Raw genomic sequence first — 23,031 nt, forward strand, 5'->3', positions numbered from 1 at the left:
CATCCTAAACGTGGCTGTTGGACTTCTGTATAGTCCCAGTAGTGCACAGATATTTGCAGCACGTCTGCCTGCATTGCACACTCAAACTGATAGTTACTAAGCCATTATACTAGCAAACACTGAGTGAACTTAGTGTCATCCTAAACGTGGCTGTTGGACTTCTGTATAGTCCCAGTAGTGCACAGATATTTGCAGCACCTCTGCCTGCATTGCACACTCAAACTAATAGTTACTAAGCCATCATACTAGCAATTTATGCTGCCAGTTTAAGGGCCGTAGTTGCATTGTCAGGGATATTTATTCTTTATTATTCTGCTGTTAATAAAGCTAGACCACCGCTGCAATCTACACCACCTCTCAATTTTTACTACCACATTTTCAGTGCACAATCTTGTCGCAATCAACATGAGTGGCAAAATGACAGATGCTGGTGGAAAGGGGAAGAGGCGTGGTGGAAAAGGAAAAAAAGGGTTTGTCCGTGGGGAAGGTGGCAAAGCTCCATTATCATCTGCTGAAGATAAACCATCTACCAGCAAAAGTAAGATGTCTACTACTTACCGTGGACAATCCGATGTGCTCCCTTTTTTACTGACACGAACAACAGGAACAAAGGTAGATGATGGCCAAAAAAGGAAAATGCTTGAATGGATCTCAAGTGGTCCAACAAGTGCCCTCTCAGCCACTTCAAGTACCGCATCCAAAAAACACCAGTCCTCTGAGTTGTCATCCCAATCAAACTTGCTTTCTCCCAGCTCTGAAGTCTCCATCAGCCCTGCACAGTATGGTGGAACTGAGATGGCTGAGTCTGCAGAGCTGTTCAGTCACACTATAGCCTGGGAATCAGAGGTCTGCTCCCAAGCTACAGTGAGTACAGAACAGGAAATGGTCTGCAGTGATGCCCAGAACCTTTGTGACTCTGATTCAGGCCGTGAGGACCAAGTTTCTGAGCATAATGTTGACCCTTTGTCACAAACTGTAACACCTGTGGTTATAGACAATGAGGAACATACTGATGAGGATGAGACGCAGATACCCGATTAGGATGACAACTTAAATATTCGGTCAGGGCAAGAAGAGGCTCGGTCTGAGGGGGAGGGGAGTGCAAACACAACAATTGATGATGAAGTTCTAGATCCCACCTACTGTCAACCCACAGTCAGGCACTCAAGGAGGTCAACAGAGGTGGTGGAGGAGGATGCAACTGATGACGAAGTTACCTTGCGCCTTCCTGGACAGAGTCGGAGTACTGGTAGCTTGTCTATAACTGCATCCTCAGCCACCACTCTGCCTCTGAGCACTAGTCGGGGTGGATCAACAGGTTGCATGCCCTCTAAGCCTTGCCTAGCCTGGTCCTCTTTTGACATAGCAAAAGTTCGCCCAAATTATGTGATCTGTAAAATTTGTCATGGTTCTCTTAGTAGAGGTCAAAACCTCAGCAGTTTGACAACTTCTTCCATGAATCGTCACATGAATAAATATCATATGTCCCGGTGGGAAACTCACCGTGCTGCAATGCGGCCTAGCGGAGCGAACCATCCACCGCCTGCCCCTTCCAGTGCATCCGCGCGCTCTTCATCTTCTAGGACTGTGGGGACAGCTGTCACACCTGTTTTTCCACGCACAACTTCCACCACTGTAACCGCAACAGGCAGTTTGCTTGGTAGGCCGTCAGTTGGTTTGGAAAGGGAAACAAGTGAGTGTGTACAGGTCTCTCAGACATCGATAGCACCAACGTTGGATGAAGGCAACATCATGTCTCCGCCTGCACTTTCCTCACAAACCTGCATTTTTCCAGGGACACCCTACTCAACACCGTAAACACACAGCAGCCAGATCTCTGTCCCTCAGATGTGGTCAAATAAAAGGCCACTTCCTGCGACCCATGACAAAGCTAAGAGGTTGACTCTATCCCTCTGTAAGCTCTTGGCTACCGAAATGCTGCCTTTCCGCCTAGTGGACACACAGGATTTTAGAGACCTTATGTCTGTCGCTGTGCCCCAGTACCAGATGCCTAGTCGCCACTACTTCTCTAAGAAAGGTGTGCCCGCGCTACACCAGCATGTCGCACACAACATCACCGCTTCCTTGAGAAACTCTGTGTGTCAACGGGTGCATTTCACCACCGATACTTGGACCAGTAAGCATGGACAGGGACGTTACATGTCGCTGACTGGGCACTGGGTAAGTATGGTGATAGATGGTGAAGGGTCTGCTGCACAAGTCTTGCCGTCCCCACGACTTGTGTGTCAATCCTCTGTCTGTCCAAGTTCCGCCACTGCTTCTGCCTCCTCCACCTCATCTGGGTCCTCCACCTCTGCCCCAAGCCTGCCTGGTCAGGCCACCAGCGTTCTCACTGCGCAGAAGGAATCACGCACCCCTCATTACTATGCTGGCAGCAGAGCGCAACGGCATCAGGCGGTCTTTAGCTTGACATGTCTTGGGAATAAGAGTCACACAGCTGAGGAGTTGTGGTCAGCTCTGCGGTCCGAGTTTAATAAATGGTTGTCTCCACTCAACCTGCAGCCTGGTAAGGCCGTGTGCGACAATGCTGCAAACCTGGGTGCGGCCCTTCGCCTGGGCAAGGTGACACACGTACCTTGTATGGCTCACGTGTTGAACCTTGTCATCCAGCAATTTTTAACACAGTATCCCGGCCTAGATGGCCTTCTGAACAGGGCACGAAAACTGTCTGCTCACTTCCGCCATTCAAGCGCCGCAGCTGAGCGACTTGCATCGCTCCAGAAGTCTTTCGGCCTGCCGGTTCATCGCCTGAAATGCGATGTGGCGACATGCTGGAATTCAACTCTCCACATGTTACAGCGACTGTGGCAGCACCGCCGAGCCCTGGTGCAATACGTCATGACGTATAGCCTGGGCCAACGAGATGCAGAGGTGGGGCAGATCACCCTGATGGAGTGGTCTCAGATCAAGGACCTATGCACCCTTCTGCACAGTTTCGACATGGCGACGAATATGTTTAGCGCTGACAATGCCATTATCAGCATGACAATTCCAGTCATTTACATGCTGAAGCACCCGCTAAACACTATTCGGAGTCAGGGGGTGGGACAACAGTAAGGGGATGAACTACAGGAGGATTCATATGCGCAAGACACAACAACATCACCAAGGTCCAGACGTTCATCATCACCAAGGCGGCAGGCATGGGACCATGGGGGACAGGGATCAACAAGGGTGCATGGTAGCAGGCGAGATGTTGAGGAAGGTGCAGGAGAACATGAAGAAATGGAGGACAAACTGTCCATGGACATGGAAGACTCAGCAGATGAGGGAGACTTTGGTCAGATTTCAGTTGAAAGAGGTTGGGGGGAGATGTCAGAGGAAGAAAGAACGGTTAGCACCTCTATGCCACAAACACAGCGTGGACTTGGTCCGCATGGCTGCGCAAAACACATGAGTGCCTTCTTGTTGCACTACCTCCAACATGACCCTCGTATTGTCAAAATTAGAAGTGATGATGACTACTGGATTGCCACACTATTAGATCCCGGATACAAGTCCAAATTTTGTGACATAATTCCAGCCATAGAAAGGGACGCACGTATGCAGGAGTATCAGCAGAAGCTGTTACTCGATCTTAGCTCGGCTTTTCCACCAAACAACCGTGCAGGTGCATGGAGTGATTCTCCCAGTTGTAACTTGACAAACATGGGACGGTCTCGTCATCTTCAACAGTCTACCCGTACCAGTAGGACCGTATCTGGTGCTGGTAACAGCAATTTTATGGAATCTTTTCATAATTTTTTTAGACCCTCCTTTGCAAGGCCACCAGAGACAACAAGTCTGACACATAGTCAACGGCTGGAGAGGATGATACAGGAGTATCTCCAAATGAACATCGATGCCATGACTTTGCAAATGGAGCCTTGCTCCTTTTGGGCTTCAAATCTAGAAAAATGGCCAGAGCTCTCCAGTTACGCCTTGGAGATTTTGTCGTGTCCAGCTGCCAGCGTTGTCTCTGAACGTGTCTTCAGTGCTGCTGGGTGTGTGCTGACAGATAAGCGCACGCGTCTGTCCAGTGACAATGTGGACAGACTGACGTTCATCAAAATGAACAAGTCATGGATCCAGAAGGAATTTACTACCCCTGTGTCATCCTGGGGAGAGTAAATGCTTGTGGATTTGGAATGTGCTTGATGCAAATCAAAACATCCTGTTTGCAACTAGGGCACAAGTGCTGCCACTGATGGGGTGTCTGTGTGGGGCCCAATTTTTGGAAAAAAGGGAGGCTCCGCTTGGAGTAACCCTTGCTTACATTGTTTTTAAAAGAAGCCAAGATGAACAGAGCTGGGATCAGGAAAGACTTTGCTACCAACCCCGGTGTCATCCTGGGGATGGTTAAGAATAGCGTATTTTTGAATGTGCTTGATGCAAATCTAGCTGTGAATTGTACAACTGGGGCACAACTGCTGCCACTGAAGGTGTGGGTGTGTGTGGGGCCCAATTTTTGGAAAAAAAGGTAGACTCCGCTTGGAGTAACCCTTGCTTGCTGTGTTTTTTAAAAGGAGCCAAGATGAACAAGTCATGGTTCAGCAAAGACTTTGCTACCTACCCCGGGGTCATCCTGGGAACGGTTAAGTATGGCGTATTTTTGAATGTGCTTGATGCAAATCTAGCTGTGAATTGTACAACTGGGGCACAACTGCTGCCACTGAAGGGGTGGGTGTGTGTGGGGCCCAATTTTTGGAAAAAAGGGAGACTCCGCTTGGAGTAACCCTTGCTTGCTGTGTTTTTTAAAAATGATCCAAGATGAACAGAGCTGGGATCAGGAAAGACTTTGCTACCTACCCCGGTGTCATCCTGGGGACGGTTAAGAATAGCGTATTTTTGAATGTGCTTGATGCAAATCTAGCTGTGAAGTGTACAACTGGGGCACAAGTGCTGCCACTGAATGGGTGGGTGTGTGTGGGGCCCAATTTTTGGAAAAAAAGGGAGACTCCGCTTGGAGTCACCTTGCGGTGTTTTACATGATTTAAGAAGGGCGTGCCATGCCTATATCTGTGTGTCCTCCTCTTTTTCCTTGTCCAGCTGTTTTGTTTTCGCATGAGTATATGTCCTTGTCACTTTCCCATGTGTTTGTGTTGTGTTGTGAGTTGTTTGTCACCTTTTGGACACCTTTGAGGGTGTTTTCTAGGTGTTTTTATGTGTTTGTGATTGCCTGCCATTGTTTCCTATGCAGCTCGAGTTCGGTTCGTCGAACGTTCGGCGAGCCGAACTCGAACGGGACGTCCGTTCGGGGAACCGACCTCGAGCCGAACTGCGACCGGTTCGCTCATCTCTACTAAACATATCTAACTTTTTCAACCTATCATCATATGGGAGGCCTTCCATTCCTTGTAGTAGTCTAGTTGCCTGCCTTTGAACGGACTCTAACTTCTGAATGTCCTTTTAAAAATGTGGAGCCCAAAACTGGATCCACATGTGGCCTTACAAGTGATTTATAGAGGGGTAACAATACGTTGGGATCACGGGATCTAATTTCTCTTTTTATACACCCTAGAATCTTGTTTGCTTTTGCAGCTGCTGCCTGACATTGAGTGCTGCTGCTCAGCTTATTTGTAATGAGAATACTCAAGTCCGTCTCCTATTCTGTAGTCCCGAGTTTACTTCCATTTAATGTATACGCATTTATAGGATTACTCCATCCTAGGTGCATTACTTTTCATTTATCAACATTAAATCTCATTTGCCAAGTATCTGCCCATTCTGACATCTTATCCAGATCTTTTTGTAATATTGTACTATCAAGGTCAGTTTTTAATATCCTACATAGTTTAGTGTCATAAGCAAAGACTGACACTTTACTATCAATCCCATCCACAAGGTCATTAATAAAGAGATTAAAAAGAATTGGTCCTAGCACAGATCCCTGCGGCACCCCACTGCTGACTATAGCCCATTTAGAGAATGTACCATTTATGACTACTCTTTGTTTCCTATCTTTTAGCCAATTCCTTACCCAGTTGCATATAGTTTCCCCCAGTCCTTGCTTCTGGAGCTTTAGTATAAGGCTATTATGTGGTACAGCATCAAATGCCTTTGCAAAGTCCAAATAAATCACATCAGCTGCATTACCAATGTCCAGGTTTGCACTTACCCCCTCATAGAACCCCAACAGGTTGGTTATACACGACTTATCTTTCATGAATTCATGCTGTCTATCAGTTATTATATTATTTTCTGCAACATATTTTTGCATGTCATTCCTTAAAATTCCCTCAAAAACTTTGCATACTACTGATGTCAGGCTTACTGGATGGTAGTTGCCTGGATCTACCCTCTTACCTTTCTTAAATATCGGTACCACATCAGCAATCCTCCAATCCTGAGGCACCAACCCTGTTACAAGCGAGTCTAAAAAGATGAGATACAGCGGTCTGTCAATTACGGAGCTCAATTCCCTCAATATTCGTGGATGAATGCCATCTGGCCCTGGGGATTGTCAATGTTTAATTTACTCAGACGTAGGCGAACTTCTTCTTGTGTTTAATTAATTATATCGGGTGGTGAACTTTGATTTTTCACTTGTTGAATGATTCCTGGTACAGTCAGTTCCTTGGTGAACACAGATGAGAAATGCCTATTTAATATCTCAGTCTTTTGTTTGTCCTCTATAACTAACTTGTTATTATATTTTAAGGGGCCAATACTATCCTTTGTTTTTTTGGCATTAATGTATTTATAAAAGATTTTGGGATTTATTTTAATGTCGTTGGCGATTTTTGTTTCAGTAGCTAGTTTTGCTTGTTTGATTTCTTTTTTGCATTTCCTATTGATATCTTTATATTTCTGAAATGCTATTTCTGTATTCTCAGCCTTCAAGATTTTAAACGCCCTTAGTTTTTGTTTTATTATACTTTGTACAGTCTTATTTATCCATAGTGGTTTCTTTTTATTCCGGGACATTTTATTACCAGAGGGTATACGTTTTTTACAGGACTCTAGCAGTATATCCTTAAACTTTCCCCATTTATGTTCAGTATCCCCAGTTACCATGACTTTGTCCCAATCTACACATTTAAGCTCTTCCCTTAATTTGTTGAAATCAGCTTTCCTAAAATTCCAGGTTTTAGCATTTCCTCTTTTAAATGTTCTATTGAATATTACGTTGAAGCTTACCATATTATGATCGCTGGTGCCCAAGTGCTCCCGGACCTGTAGATCTGAAATTGTATCCGGTCTATTTGACAGGACCAGATCTAGCAAATTATCTCCCCTCGTCGGTTCATCTACCATCTGAGACAGGAAATGGTCTTGAATGGTAGATAAGAATTTATAGCTTTTAGCACAACCAGAAGATTCTATGTCCCACTGTATGTCTGGATAGTTGAAATCCCCCATAATAAGAACCTGATTATTATTATTATTATTATTATTAGCTGCCTTTTCAATTTGTTCCAGCATTTCACCCTCTATTTGATCAGGTATGTTAGGAGGCTTATAGCAAACTCCAATTAACATTTTTCCATTATTCCCCTCCCCATGTACATTTACCCATACTGACTCTACATTTTTGCAGTCCCCCCCAATATCATCATTCAACACAGGTTTTAGGTTAGATTTGATAAATATACACACCCCACCACCTTTTTTGTCTTTCCTGTCCTCCTAAATCTACAATAACCCTGTATGTTTGTCACCCAGTCATGGCTTTCATCCAGCCAGGTTTCCGTAAAGACGGCCAGAGAGCCCCATAGGGGTGAACAGGCCCATGACGATCGGGAGGGTTAGGGTAGGAAAGAGTTAAGTGCTAAGGTTGGAGGCACATAGGGGCTGCCTGATTGGTGGGAGAGTCGGGAAAAGGGATTGGGTGAGGGACAGGATATGGGAGGGTTGATGTGTGGGTATAAAGGGGGCTGTGCAGAGGTCACTGCCCCTTTTGACCTACAGACAGTGTGTCCCCCCTGCGCTGCTGCCTCCCTGACTGAAGAATGGTGGCGGTGCTGGAGCTGGGGGGGGGGGAGCATCTGAGGACATCGGCGAGGACGCGTCTGCAGGGCTGGAGCGGCTTCTCTGCTCCTGCGCCCGGAGCTGCGCTGCACGCTCGGCGGGCGCGACCGCCGGAGCGTTACTCCCCCGTCGGGGGGGAGAAGACAGATTTAGGAGCCCCTTCGGGGACCCTCCGGGGCAGCGGAGTGCACCTCACCTTTGGATGTGTCTCCGGCCGCCGGGAGGAATCCTCGTCGGAGATTCCGCGGGCCGGGGGTGGGCGGAGCTTATGCGAGGCCTACTTCCGGTCTGCGGCCTGCACGGCCACGGACCAGAGCAGCGGCAGCCCCCAGTCAGGTGCGGGCTGGGGGTGGTGCCCGGCACCACAGAGCGGACGGGGAGACTCCCTGCAGACGGCAGGGGAGAGAGAGCATGGATGGAGGGACGGATCGGAGCGGTAGTCGGAGGGTGCTGGTGGCAGGGTCTTGCGGTCGGCAGGGCCCTTGCGGCGGTCGGTTCTTACGGTACCTCCCAGCAGGGATCAGGCTGGGGGGTGTTCCTGGCATCCGGATGGAGAGGCACGGCCTTCCTGCAGTCGGCAGGGAGGGGGACCACCGGGGGGCTACAGAGATTACAGCGGTGCAGCAGGAGGGGGCAGCAAAGAAGGATGGCGGCAGGACGCCGCTTCGCGGCAGGAAACAGAGGACAAATAGGAGGTGCACGGAGGAGCAGGGTGCGGTGACCGTGGGGGTTGACGGCCGCAAGGTGCGGGCTGTCCCCTCGCTGGTCCCCCCAGCGGACTTCAGCAGCTCCTCTTATTCGGGCGAGGAAGAAGGACCGGAGGAGGCGGCAGGACGGATGAACGGCAGCAGGATGTTCGCGGTACGGCTGCTCCGGATTCGGTTCAGAGGCAGCCCGGTGAGAGAACAATCAATATGTTTAATGTTGTGGGTAGTGTTAGCGGGGACGGGGGTTCCACCGCGGTGAGTGGTTTGCCGGGGGTTTAGTGCGGTCGGTCAGTCGGGGTTACCCGGGGCGGAGTTTTGGGGGCAGCTGCTAAGGGTGTTGTAGGGATCGTCGGCTGGGCGGTCAGGTCGAAGCGGGCCTGGGTCCCTGGCGGGGGGCGTGGGTGGGTCCCACGGTCAGGGTGGCTGCCGGTGGGACCGGTGCGCGAGGTGGAGACTTAGGAGGTTGTGCCGGCGGTCGTTGCGGGTCAGGCGGACGGCACGGCGGCCGTGGCGTGGGTTAGCGAGGAAGTGGAAAAGGATGATGAGGTGGTGCGTTTGGATGATAGGGCACGGAGCGAAGTTACGGGTGTTTTGGGAGTCCGTTAGGGGGGCATTTAAAAAAGGAGGTGAGGGAGTAGATAAGAAAAAGGGAGTATGGGGAAATATTTTCACTGCTTCCCTTGGACAGTTTAATTTGGATATGGTGAAGGCAAGTGAATCTAAGAGATAAGGAGGTTCAAAAAAAAAAAAAAAAAAAAAGGGGGAGGTGTAGGTTGATCCCGAGGACGCTTACTAGCTGGCATTGGAAGGCTGCGCGGCCGGGCATCTGGTGGGAACACAAAAAGATATGTTTGGGGATGCGCTTGATAACGGCTCCGGCGCAGCCCCCTTTTTGAGGTGGTGCCAGGGGCCCGGGTGCAGGTGCACGGGGCCCGGGTGCAGGGGCGTGTTGTAAATTTAGTGAGGGGCAATGTAAGTTTGGGGGCAGCGTGTCGGTTAAAACACGAGTGTTCCGGTGGTGGAATTTTTTCCCACTCTTTGGACAGGTGTTTCAAAGGGGGGAATGAAAAGTCGGGGGAAGGTTTTTTGGTAACAGGAAGGACGCTAGTGAGGGTAGAGGGATGCGTCCCTATTTAAATAGATATCCGGATGACCGGGCGGCGGAGCTGTTTGCTACGGGTTTTATGGTAGGTTTCCGGGTTCCGCTTGATTTTGGGGCGCCGGTGTTTCGCCCGGGTAATTCGGGGTCCACAAAAGGACATCCGGAGGTGGTGACGGAAAGGCTGCAGAAGGAGGTGGAGCGGGATGGATGGCGGGTCTGGTCCAGGACCCGTCACCCCCCAACTTGAGGGTTTTCGCTGCTGGGAGTGGTACCCAAGAAGGAGTCGAACGAGTACCGGCTCCTTCATCATCTCTCTTACCCGGCTGGGTTGTTGGTGAACGGCGGGATTTCACCCGAGTGCCGGCGGTCTGTTATGTATCATTTGACAAGGCGTGGGAGTTAGTGTGGGTAGTGGGCAAGGGGCCCCGATGACCAAGGCGGACGTGGAAGCAGCTTTACGGTTACTTCCGGTGCACCCGGAGAGTTTTTTGCACCTTTGGGTGCAGGTGGGATGGGCAATACTATGTGGATCAGTGCCTGCCCATGGGTTGTTCTATTTCGTGCGCTTAGTTTGAAGCGTCAGTTCGTTTGTGGAATGGGTAGTCAGGGATGTGGCGGGTGTCCACTCAGTGATACACTATTTGGATGATTTCTTTTGCGTGGGCCCAGTGGGCTCCTCGGTTTGTTCCTTGCTGTTATTTACATGAGAACGCATTGCAGGAAGCCTGGGGATTCGGTGGCACGGGGGGAAGACAGAAGGGCCAGTGACGTCCTTGTGTTTCTTGGGTTTTGAAATTGTCACGGTGGCTATGGTATGCCGATTGCCGGAGGACGAGCTGTGTGTTTGAAGGTGTCGGTGCAGTTGTTGCACTGGGCTAAGAAGGTGCGGTTACAGGATTTCAGTCGGTCCTTGGGAAGTTGAATTTTGCCGGTCGCACTAGGCCTATGGGGCGAATATTTAGCAGGCGTCTGGCGAGCGCAATGGCAGGGGTGATTGCTACAAATTATGTGTCAGAGTGTCAATGACAATGAAAGAAGGTTTGCTGGTGTGGGGCTGCATTCCTTGAATGATACAACGGACGGACGTTATGGGTGAGCAGGGTAGTATCAAATAGCCAGCCGGAGCTGTTATTGATGCGGCGGGGGCATCAGGTTTTGGGGCAATTTTAGGACGCATCGGTGTGTGGGCTAATGGCCACGGCTTTGGGTGGAAAAAGGGGTTTGTGACATATTTGGCGCTGGTGGAAATGTTCCCCCAGCATAGTGGTATTGGAGTTTTGGGGCCCAGAATTTGCGGGCAAGAAGCTTGGTGTGCATTGTACTGACATGGTGGTGGTGTATTTCGATCAATTCAGGGTCTTCAAAATCGCTCCCGGTGGTGTGCTACTTGAGACATCTGGGTTGGGTTGTTTAGAACCCAACAGGTGCGGGGTGGCGCAGTATGTGCCCGGAGTGCTAAGTGAAGTGGCTGATGCGCTCTCGGTTTCAGTTCAACAGGTTCAGGCGAATGGTGCCTGGAGCGGACAAGGTGGGAGAACTATGCCCGGCATGGCTGTGTGACCTGGCGTCGGGTAGCATTTGAGGGAATCAGGAGACCGGTGACTGAGGCTACTTGTGCTGATGTCAGGCTGTGTGGCGAGAATGGGAGGAATTGGAGAAGGCGGCTTTTATGGAGCTTGGTTAGACAGGCTGAGTGCTGGGGGTTTTTGTCATTGATTAGCTGGGATTTTTTCAGCAGGCCGGTCCGTTTCGGTGATGATTACAAGTTGGGCGGTGTTGGCCTTCTTGTTAAAATGCAAGGGGTTCGGGACGTGGCAAAGGATTTTCTGGTGCGGTGGGGGATAAAGGGTTTTCAAAGGACGCGTGGTCGCGAGACAAAAGACGGCCACTATTGTTTCCGTCGTTGATTGGTTGGTGATGTGGTTGGGGGATATATGCTCGTCCGATTAGGTACGAGGCTGTTTAAGGTTGCCTTCGTATGGGCATTTTTGGGGTTTTCTGCATCAGAGAATTTGGTAGCCCTGCCAGGCATGCGGTAGGCGGGCTGTTATTAGAGGTTGTTACGCTTGGTAAGGATGGCGTGAGTGCCGGTATGGTTTTCGATAGACAGACCAATTAGGTGGGGGACGTCTGGTGACATTGTTTGAATTGCCAGGGCACCACCTATGCCCAGTGGGTCAGGTGGTGGAATTCTTGCAGGTGTGGGGTGGCTACCCCGGTGTTTCTTTAGACATGTGGATGGATATGCCTTATCGTGAGTCCAGTATGGCAGTGTTGAAGAAGGCTTTAGTAAAGGCCGGGGGAGTAGCCAAGGGTTATGGGTCCCACTCCTTTCGGATTGGGGCAGCGACCGAAGCGGCTAAGTGGGGGGGCTGAGTGAGGATGGGACCCGGTGGATTGGGAGCTGGGATTCCTCCGGGTTTCGTTTGTATATTAGACCACATCTGATTAGGTGATGTTTGGTGACAGGGGGGGGGTCCTTTATTGAGGACGGTTTGGTGGGCAGTCTCTTTGCACGGAGCGGCGATGTAGGAAGCCCGTGTAAAAAATGGCTCGGAGTTCGGGGCATGACTTGGAGTAGAGTTCGCCCTGAATTGGTGTATTATAGCCGGATTGACAAGGAACCTGTGGTTTTAATGCTGCAGGTGGGGGGGGAATGACTTGGGAGCGTGGATGGTGTGGGAGTTAAAAGGGAGAGCAAGGTGGATTTACTTCATTTGTGGAGGGCGTTCCATGGCATGGTGATTGTGAGGTCCGATATGGTAGCCCGAAGGCAGTGGCGTTTTAGGAGTGGATCGGATTAACAGGGCCTGGGAAAAATGGAACCGGGCGATGGGCAGGTTGGAGCGTGGAACGGAGGTTGGTGGTTCGATTCGAGGAGTTGGAGAAGTACACCGAGCAGTATTTGAGGCGTGATGGGGTCCATTCTCACGGATGGCGGTTGGATTTGTGGAAGTTGGGTTTGAAGGATGGAAAGGAACGAGCATTGGGGGTGTGGGGGGACCGGGCCAAGTAAGGTGTCACTTGGCCGGTCTGTGGCGGGGTGATAGGTCCGTTCAGAGAGGTTTGGTGTACCGACAGTAGGTTTGTTGGTATGAAGCCACTCAGGGGGAGTGGCTTTGAGTTGGATGGGAACTTGTAGGCGGAGGTCCTGCAGGTTCTGGGGAGGGGTAATTAACGATGGAACGTTAATTACCCTACACCTCGGGTCGGTTTGGTCACGGCCGAGGTGGTCCCCTGGGCCGGTTGGAGGTTACGGCCGGGGGATAGGAATGATGGTTTGGCTCTCGGATGGACCTATCAGGTGTCATTTTGTGGAGAATATGTATATATGTACAGGTTCAGGTGTTAATGGGGTGGCATGTTGAGCCACAAGTTTGGTACATATATACTGTTGAATAAAGCTGTGGCCATTCGGCAATAAAGTTGGAGTCTGTGTCGTTACTAATATGTTTAAATTAAGGGGAAGTTTGTCACTGGAGACCCGTTTATCCCTTATAGATACGTCAAGACGGCCAGAGAGCCCCATAGGGGTGAACAGGCCCATGACGATCGGGAGGGTTAGGGTAGGAAAGAGTTAAGTGCTAAGGTTGGAGGCACATAGGGGCTGCCTGATTGGTGGGAGAGTCGGGAAAAGGGATTGGGTGAGGGACAGGATATGGGAGGGTTGATGTGTGGGTATAAAGGGGGCTGTGCAGAGGTCACTGCCCCTTTTGACCTACAGACAGTGTGTCCCGCCCACCCGCCCTGCAATAATATAAAAAAAAAAAAAAAAAAAAAAAAATATATATATATAAATAAATAAATGAATAAAAAGGATAATAATAATAATAAAATGAATAATGAGTATATAAAAAAAAAAAAAAAAAAAAAAAAAAAGAAAAAGAAATTAATAAAAATGGAAAATAAATGTGAAATATATAAAAAAAAAAAAAAAAGAAAAAAAAAAAAAAGGAATGTTGTTTCTTTTGAGTTGTTGTCACAGCGGGGTGATAGGTCCGTTCAGAGAGGTTTGGTGTACCGACAGTAGGTTTGTTGGTATGAAGCCACTCAGGGGGAGTGGCTTTGAGTTGGATGGGAACTTGTAGGCGGAGGTCCTGCAGGTTCTGGGGAGGGGTAATTAACGATGGAACGTTAATTACCCTACACCTCGGGTCGGTTTGGTCACGGCCGAGGTGGTCCCCTGGGCCGGTTGGAGGTTACGGCCGGGGGATAGGAATGATGGTTTGGCTCTCGGATGGACCTATCAGGTGTCATTTTGTGGAGAATATGTATATATGTACAGGTTCAGGTGTTAATGGGGTGGCATGTTGAGCCACAAGTTTGGTACATATATACTGTTGAATAAAGCTGTGGCCATTCGGCAATAAAGTTGGAGTCTGTGTCGTTACTAATATGTTTAAATTAAGGGGAAGTTTGTCACTGGAGACCCGTTTATCCCTTATAGATACGTCATGCCCACCACATCATAATCCATGGTTGACATAAGAGTCTCCAATTCATTCATTTTGTTTGCAAGACTTCTTGCATTTGCCAGTAGACATTTAATCCTATTAACACCTTTATTACTCCTAGCCTCCCTACGTTCCTTGCATGTCCCATCCCCCCTAATCCTTCATTGACCCCTACTGTCTCAATGTCTCTATCTGCTCCATGTATCCCATTTTTGTATGACCATTTTTTCCCCCAGCACAGCTGCACCTTCCCCATTGAGGTGCAGCCCGTCCCTACTGTAGAGCCTGAAGCCGACTGAAAAGTCAGCCCAGTTCTCCATGAACCCGAACCCTTCCTTCCTGCACCAATTTCTAAGCCACGTATTTATCTCCCTAAGCTCCCGCTGTCTTTCTAGTGACGCTCGTGGCACCAGTAGAATTTCTGAAAACACCACCTTGGAGGTCCTGGACTTCAGCTTCTCTCCTAGTTCCCTGTAATCATTTTTAAGGACCTTCCACCTGCCTTTAAGTTTGTCATTAGTACCAATGTGCACCATGACGACTGGGTTTTCCCCAGCCCCACCCAGCAGTCTGTCTATCCGATCCGCAATATGCCGAATCCGAGCACCCGGCAGACAACACACTGTTCGGCATTCACGGTCTCGGCGACAGATGACCCTGTCTGTCCGCCTAATTATAGAGTCCCCTACCACCAACATCTGTCTGGGCTTTGCTGCACTCCTATTTCCCTCCTTCCTACAGCAGTTGTTTTCCTGGTTGTTAGGAGCAACGTCCTGCTGTAGTGACCCTAGTCCTGGCCCTTCATTCCTAATATCAGCCAAACAGGCATATTTACTAGGTTGTGCCAGGTCAGGACTAGGCTCCCTGACACTTTTCCCCCTACCTCTTCTTCTAACTGTTACCCAACTACCTACCTCTGGGTCCTGATCTTCTCCACCTCCGCCCTCCTCCATATCACTGGCCCCAGCCAGAGAAAGCTCAGTGAGCTAAACTCCTCTCCAGGTTTGCAATGCCCCTGAGTGTTGCAAGTTGCTTATTTAGATCAGTTACCTTGGCTTCCAAATACGCAACATGCTTGCATCGAGTGCAGATACATTCACCCTCGAACGGCTGCTCAAGGCATGCATACATCTGACAAGATACACACCTGGCAGCATTGTCTATGGAGCACCTATTAAATGGGGATAAATGTTAAAGTAGAAAAACATAAAAAAAAAACAATGGGAAACGTATAAGGATAAATTCAAACTATATTCATGTGTCAAACTATGAAATTGTGTTTAAACTACGCCACACTTATCTTCAATCCCCACACACTTTGCTTCAGTACATCGCATGCTCAGCACCTTGCTTGCTCTGGCTGGTTTATATAGTTCTACAAGAACTTCCAGAAGCTGCCAGAAGCTTCTAGAAACAGGTGTGGCTAGTACTACTGATTAAATCCCAAGACATTTTTTTTTTTTTTTGCTTTTTTTAACAGTATCACAGACAAACAGACAAACAATTCCCTAATGAAATTAAACAATTACAGTTATCACCACTATGAAATTGTGTTTAAACTATGCTACACTTATCTTCAATCCCCGCACACTTTGCTTCAGTACCTCGCACGCTCAGCCTTATTAAAAAATATAATTATTACCAAAGTCTACCTCCACTCTATGAGGCAGCAAAAAGAGCGCCTGTATTGTTCTGATGGGCTTGGCATGTTTGTTCCTTAGATGATTATTCAGGGAAAATGGTTAGCCAGAATTGGTTTGCGGGAAGCCTGACCTTCAGCTGCTCAATTTTTTGATTCTTTAAATTTTGAGTGTCTTTGTGAGACAATGACTTTAAAGGGGTGGTCCACTACTCATCAAAGTGGCCACACATTGATTTAAACCTCATAAAGAAGACTTATTTCAAATACCTTGTTTAGTGAATTGTGCCTCTGAGCGGTGCTATAGTGGTCCGCTCTTGGCCATCAGGTGACCCCCGGGCTCCGTGACCTCTGAGAACTTCCAGTACACCTGACATCACCGAGGCCGGCCTCAGTATCTGTAAGTGACTGGACTGTGGGCCCAGTTTCACAGCACATCACAGCCCAGCACCACTCCTGCTGTGAAGGAGAGCGCATGCGAGATGATGGGCTGTGTCGCTGGGCTGTGACGAGTGGTGAAACTCCACCCACAACCCAATCACTCAGGGAGATTGGGGTCGGCCTCAGTGATAACAGATCAACTGGAAGTCCAGAGGTCAAGAAGATCTTGTTGAAAAAAATCTACATACATTTTAAATTATGACACTTGCCTGAAATGGGGATTGACAGCTGTGCAGGACAATAATGTTGAACCTGATTCTCACTAGAGCTCATATAGGTATGTTGATGTAGATAGGCTGGTGTGAGAGGGAAAGGAGGTCTTGGGCTATAGGGTAAAATCAAAATGTAAAGAGATTTCAAAGGGAATGCCACAAAAAATAACATTACGAAGTAATGGGTGTACCCAACTTGCCTTATCAGATGGATATCTGGCATGGCAGGTTGTTGTAGGACACATGAAGTTTCTCAAAAAGAATGGCAAGTAGGTCTAGTATAAAGGGGAAGGAAAAATTAGGTTAAAAATATCTACAGTTAGGTCCAGAAATATTTGGACAGTGACACAATTTTTGCGAGTTGGGCTCTGCATGCCACCACATTGGATTTGAAATGAAACCTCTACAACAGAATTCAAGTGCAGATTGTAACGTTTAATTTGAAGGTTTGAACAAAAATATCTGATAGAAATTGTAGGAATTGTACACATTTCTTTACAAACACTCCACATTTCAGGAGGTCAAAAGTAATTGGACAAATAAGCCAAACCCAAACAAAATATTTTTAATTTCAATATTTTGTTGCGAATCCTTTGGAGGCAATCACTGCCTTAAGTCTGGAACCCATGGACATCACCAAACGCTGGGTTTCCTCCTTCTTAATGCTTTGCCAGGCCTTTACAGCCGCAGCCAACAGGTCTTGCTTGTTTGTGGGTCTTTCCGTCTTAAGCCTGGATTTGAGCAAGTGAAATGCATGCTCAATTGGGTTAAGATCTGGTGATTGACTTGGCCATTGCAGAATGTTCCACTTTTTTGCACTCATGAACTCCTGGGTAGCTTTGGCTGTATGTTTGGGGTCATTGTCCATCTGTACTATGAAGCGCCGTCCGATCAACTTTGCGGCATTTGGCTGAATCTGGGCTGAAAGTATATCCCGGTACACTTCAGAATTCATCCGGATACTCTTGTCTGCTGTTATGTCATCAATAAAAACAAGTGACCCAGTGCCATTGAAAGCCATGCATGCCCATGCTATCACGTTGCCTCCACCATGTTTTACAGAGGATGTGGTGTGCCTTGGATCATGTGCCATTCCCTTTCTTCTCCAAACTTTTTTCTTCCCATCATTCTGGTACAGGTTGATCTTTGTCTCATCTGTCCATAGAATACTTTTCCAGAACTGAGCTGGCTTCATGAGGTGTTTTTCAGCAAATTTAACTCTAGCCTGTCTATTTTTGGAATTGATGAATGGTTTGCATCTAGATGTGAACCCTTTGTATTTACTTTCATGGAGTCTTCTCTTTACTGTTGACTTAGAGACAGATACACCTACTTCACTGAGAGTGTTCTGGACTTCAGTTCATGTTGTGAACGGGTACTTCTTCACCAAAGAAAGTATGCGGCGATCATCCACCACTGTTGTCATCCGTGGACGCCCAGGCCTTTTTGAGTTCCCAAGCTCACCAGTCAATTCCTTTTTTCTCAGAATGTACCCGACTGTTGATTTTGCTACTCCAAGCATGTCTGCTATCTCTCTGATTGATTTTTTCTTTTTTTTCAGCCTCAGGATGTTCTGCTTCACCTCAATTGAGAGTTCCTTAGACCGCATGTTGTCTGGTCACAGCAACAGCTTCCAAATGCAAAACCACACACCTGTAATCAACCCCAGACCTTTTAACTGCTTCATTGATTACAGGGTAACGAGGGAGATGCCTTCAGAGTTAATTGCAGCCCTTAGAGTCCCTTGTCCAATTACTTTTGGTCCCTTGAAAAAGAGGAGGCTTGCATTACAGAGCTATGATTCCTAAACCCTTTCTCCGATTTGGATGTGAAAAGTCTCATATTGCAGCTGGGAGTGTGCACTTTCAGCCCATATTATATATATAATTGTATTTCTGAACATGTTTTTGTAAACAGCTAAAATAACAAAACTTGTGTCACTGTCCAAATATTTCTGGACCTAACTGTATGTGAAGGTAAAACGCAGGTGAGTAATTACTGTACACAATGTATAACAGATAAAGTATAGTACATAAACGGGTGCCTGCTATCTTTTGCCTTATACAGAAGCATGAGTAGGTGGCTCTGTGTACTTCAAAGATTGAGGGTTATAGCTGTGGCTGCTTGAAGCTGAGAGCTGGGAGCTGCAGGATGTTTGCTAGTGTGTGAATGTGCGACATGGCGGGTAGCGCTGGTCACTAGGGGCCTTGGCCGAAGGTGTACCTAGTAACCATGTGTGTTCAGCAGACAGATCCAGTGACATCACTCCTCTCGGGTTACGGAAGCCTTTGCAAGAAAAAAAGTGAGGGATTTTTCCTATGCATTTCAAAAGGCTTCCACACCTTCTTCATCAAGTAATAGCAACCCCATATTGCAAGGGAAATATGACTCTTGTCACAGGTAAAGTGGAGTCGACAACATGTAGATTGATCATAACTACAAGATCATTGCATCGAAAACTTTTCTCAACATGACCAACCTTGAAGGTGACATACTGTAGTTGATTTCGTCTTAGAACTATTACAATTCTCACTTACTCATAAATTTTTTTTGTATTCAAGAACTACTTCTTCCTTTGGGGAAAACAGTTATGGGGCGACCTGTGTGCCCTCATATACTAAATTTTTCCTGGGGCTGTGGGAGAAGGCGGTGGTCCAGAATTTGAATGATATTGATATGGTGGTGTCATGGTTCAGATATATCGATGACATTTTGTTTATCTGGCAGGGCTCCATGTCATCTTTGAAATGTTTTGTGAACAAATTGACTGATAACACACTTAATGTTAGCTTTACCTGGAAATATAGAAAGGAAAATATCGCCTTACTCAACAATATAATACATGGAGAAGATTCATTATATTCCTCCATCTAAACCTTTACTTTATGACACTAGTGGTGCCTGTGGGGATCATTTGCATGTGGAGACTGCTCAGCAAGTAGATATATAGATAGATCTACCAATTATGTGTATTGTTCATGCAAAATAATCTATATTGGTATGACCACCAGACAACTTAAGGATACAGTGGTGGAAAATGTTCAAGACATCACAAATGCGAAAGCAAACATGAATCTGGACGAACGTTAAACAATCCTCCGACATTTTAAAGTATACTATAACAGTAATCCCAATGTACTGAGAGTCGAAGGGATAGATAAAGACAAACTAGGTTTGAAGGGGGGAAACTACAACTCTTTAAAAAGGCAACTAAGGCTATGTTCCCTTGTCCTGTAATCATTTCCAGTTTGGAAAATGCAAAAACGGACCCGTTAACGGATCCATTGGCTCCCCATTTACTTTTATGGTGTGACAATATTTATCACCCGTTAGACTGAATGCTTTAGCAATCCATTGTTAAAGACGGACAAAAAGTTCTACTTCTAGGACTTTTCTCCAATGGATCCAAATATGGATATCTAACAGATCCTTTATAGCATAATGGGAGTCTATGGACAACGGATCCGTTAGCAAAGCATCCATTCAACCATGAGTTAAAGAATCTGTTGACCATAAATGCTAGAAAAATAGAATACAATAGAATATTTATAGGATAGTATAATTGATTGACAGATAGAATAGATAGAATAGATCAATAAAGAGAGAGAGCTATAACTAGATAGATTGGACAGCTGTTTAGCTGAATTAAAAATTTATTTTTGGAACAAATGACGTGGGGTTCCCTCCAATTTTCATATCCAGCACAGGTACAGCCTTAGATACAGGCTGCAATTAGAGTTGAGCGCGGTTTGCCAGTTCGCGGTTCGAGTGATTTTGGGGGGTGCTCTAGTTAAAACTCGAACTCGAGCTTTTTGCTAAAAGCTCGACAGTTTGAGTTACATTCGAGAACGCTTCTATCAGCAAAAGCAGGGCTTTTTACAGCTACAGTGTGCAGGGAGCCATCGCTGGCAGCCTGCGGTAAGCTGGTAACCAAGATAAACCTCGGGTATCCAAGCAAAGCCCTTTGGTTAAAAACCCGATATTTACCCTGGTTACGTGTGCAGGGAGCCGACACTTCCCCGCTCAGCTCGCTGCGCCCCCTCCTGCACGCGGCATGTACACACACACACACTCACACTCACCTGTCCCCAGCCATGGAGTCCCCGGCACTGACGTCCTCAGCACCACATGGCCCCGCTAGGCTCCACCCACTTCGCACTCCGCCGCCCGCACACATGGCCCCGCTAGGCTCCACCCACTTTGCACTCCGCCGCCCGCACACATGGCCCCGCTAGGCTCCACCCACTTCACACTCCGCCGCCCGCACACATGGCCCCGCTAGGCTCCGCCCACCTGCCACTCTGCACACATGGCCCCGCTAGGCTCCGCCCACCTGTAACTCTGCACGCATGGCCCCACTAGGCTCCGCCCACCTGGCACTCTGCACACATGGCCCAGCTAGGCTCCGCCCACCTGGCACTCTGCACACATGGCCCCGCTAGGCTCCGCCCACCTGGCACTCTGCACACATGGCCCCGCTATGCTCCGCCCACCTGGCACTCTGCACACATTACTCCGCTAGGCTCCGCCCACCTCGCACTCCGCACACATTACCCCGGTCTGCTTACCTGCGGTGATGAAGTCCTGCCCTCCCGACCTCAGCGCTGACACTGTCTTCCATGGCGCCGCTTCATATCTCTCACTGCGGCCCGAGACTGTCACTAGCGGTGACGTCACAGGCTCTCGCGATACTTAGCTGTGAAGGTCATTGAACTCAGTGACAGGTCTACTGTCAGTAGTGCAGGAGATCGTCACCGCAGGTAATGTACCTCGCTCCTGAAAGCAGCACTCGTCATCCCCTGCAGTGACCTGGGCTGACCTATTGATGTTAGCTCAGGTCACTGCATTGCTCTCCCAGCCAATGGGGAACATTCTGTTCTTCATTGGCTGGGACAGTGACTATGGTATGGATCATCATGGTAACCGCTTGGATTACAGCAGACCTGGATTTGTTTTTCTTTCTAATAAATTTGTGAAAGAGGGAATGTTTTGGGAAGTGTTTTTTCAAATAAAAATGTGTTTGTCGCCTATTTCTTTTTTAGTACTGACTGGGTTGGTTATGTAGGGTATCTAACAGACGCCTGACATCACCAACCCCAGGGCTTGATGCCAGGTGACATTACACATCTGGTATTAACCCCATATATTAACCCGTTTGCCACCACACCAGGGCACGGGATGAGCTGGGGCGAATCACCAGGATTGGCACATCTAATGGCTGCGCCACTTCTGGGGTGGCTGCGGCCTGCTATTTTTAGGCTGGGGAGAGTCCAATAACCATGGACCTCCCTAGCCTGAGAATATCAGACCACAGCTGTCCGCTTTACCTTGGCTGGTGGTCCAATTTTGGGGTGACCCCTACGTGTTTTTTTTAATTATTTATTTAATTTAAAATAACAGCGTGGGGTGTCCTCAGTTTTGGATTACCAGCCAAGGTGAAGCTGCCAGCTGTGGTCTGCAGGCTGCAGCCGTCTGCTTTACCCTAGCTGGCTACAAAAATAGGGGGAACCCCGCATCATTTTTCTTTTAAAATTTATTTATTTATTTTGGTAAATACAAGGCTAAGCACCCCTTAGTGCCACATGAAAGGCACCAAAGGGTGCAAAATTACAAAATGCAGGAGAGTGGGACATTATGTGTCTTTCTGCCATTATAATGACAGAAAAGACTGATATGAAGTGTACAAGCACAGGAAAATCAACAGAGTGCTCTACGCTGTGAAAAGCAGTAGAAAATGGCACTGGAGTGAACATGTGACCGCCTCATGTAGGATGAAGCTATGGATCCTGGGTAAATTTATGTATTTTCCCTCCTTCAGTTTTTTGTCAGTACGCCAAAAAAACGAAAGGCACACGGATGACAAACGTATGACATACGGACCGTATACGTGTCACGCTTCTGATGCCTCGGCACCGCTCCTTACCCACTGATCCAGTCACACCATCCCGGCACCACTCCTTACCCACTGATCCAGTCACACCATCCCGGCACCACTCCTTACCCATTGATCCGGTCGCAACTGCACGGCACCGCTCCTTACCCACTGATCCGGTCCGGCTGCCGCTCCCGCTCATGCTTTCCTGTGTCCTGTCCCCAGTCTCATGTGTATGACTCATGCTTCTGTATAGGGTCGGGCCGCGCCCACTCACCTGGTCTTATGGGCCCAGCACTGCTGCAGCAGGATATGACATGAGGCTGTGCTGGGTATATAAGACTGGCCTTGCCAAGTGGGCGGGGCCTGATCAACGTGTCTTGTAAGCCTTGTCTTGAAAGCTAGGTGCTCAGGTCCCCCTTGTGCCGTGTCCTGTGATCAATATTATTGCCTGACATTCCTACCCGCCACCTGTGCCGGATTCCTGCACTGTCTCCAGGAACTCTGAAGCCCCAGTGACTGTTCTACCCGTCCCCTGTGGGACGCAGTCCCTGCCACGCTAGTGCTCCGGCTAACGTGCACCCAGGCCTCCGGTGGGGTGCACGGCCCAGTGGATCCACCACCCGGACCTAA

This window comes from Anomaloglossus baeobatrachus, chromosome 11 (assembly GCF_048569485.1).
Source record: "Anomaloglossus baeobatrachus isolate aAnoBae1 chromosome 11, aAnoBae1.hap1, whole genome shotgun sequence".
NCBI lineage: Eukaryota > Metazoa > Chordata > Amphibia > Anura > Aromobatidae > Anomaloglossus > Anomaloglossus baeobatrachus.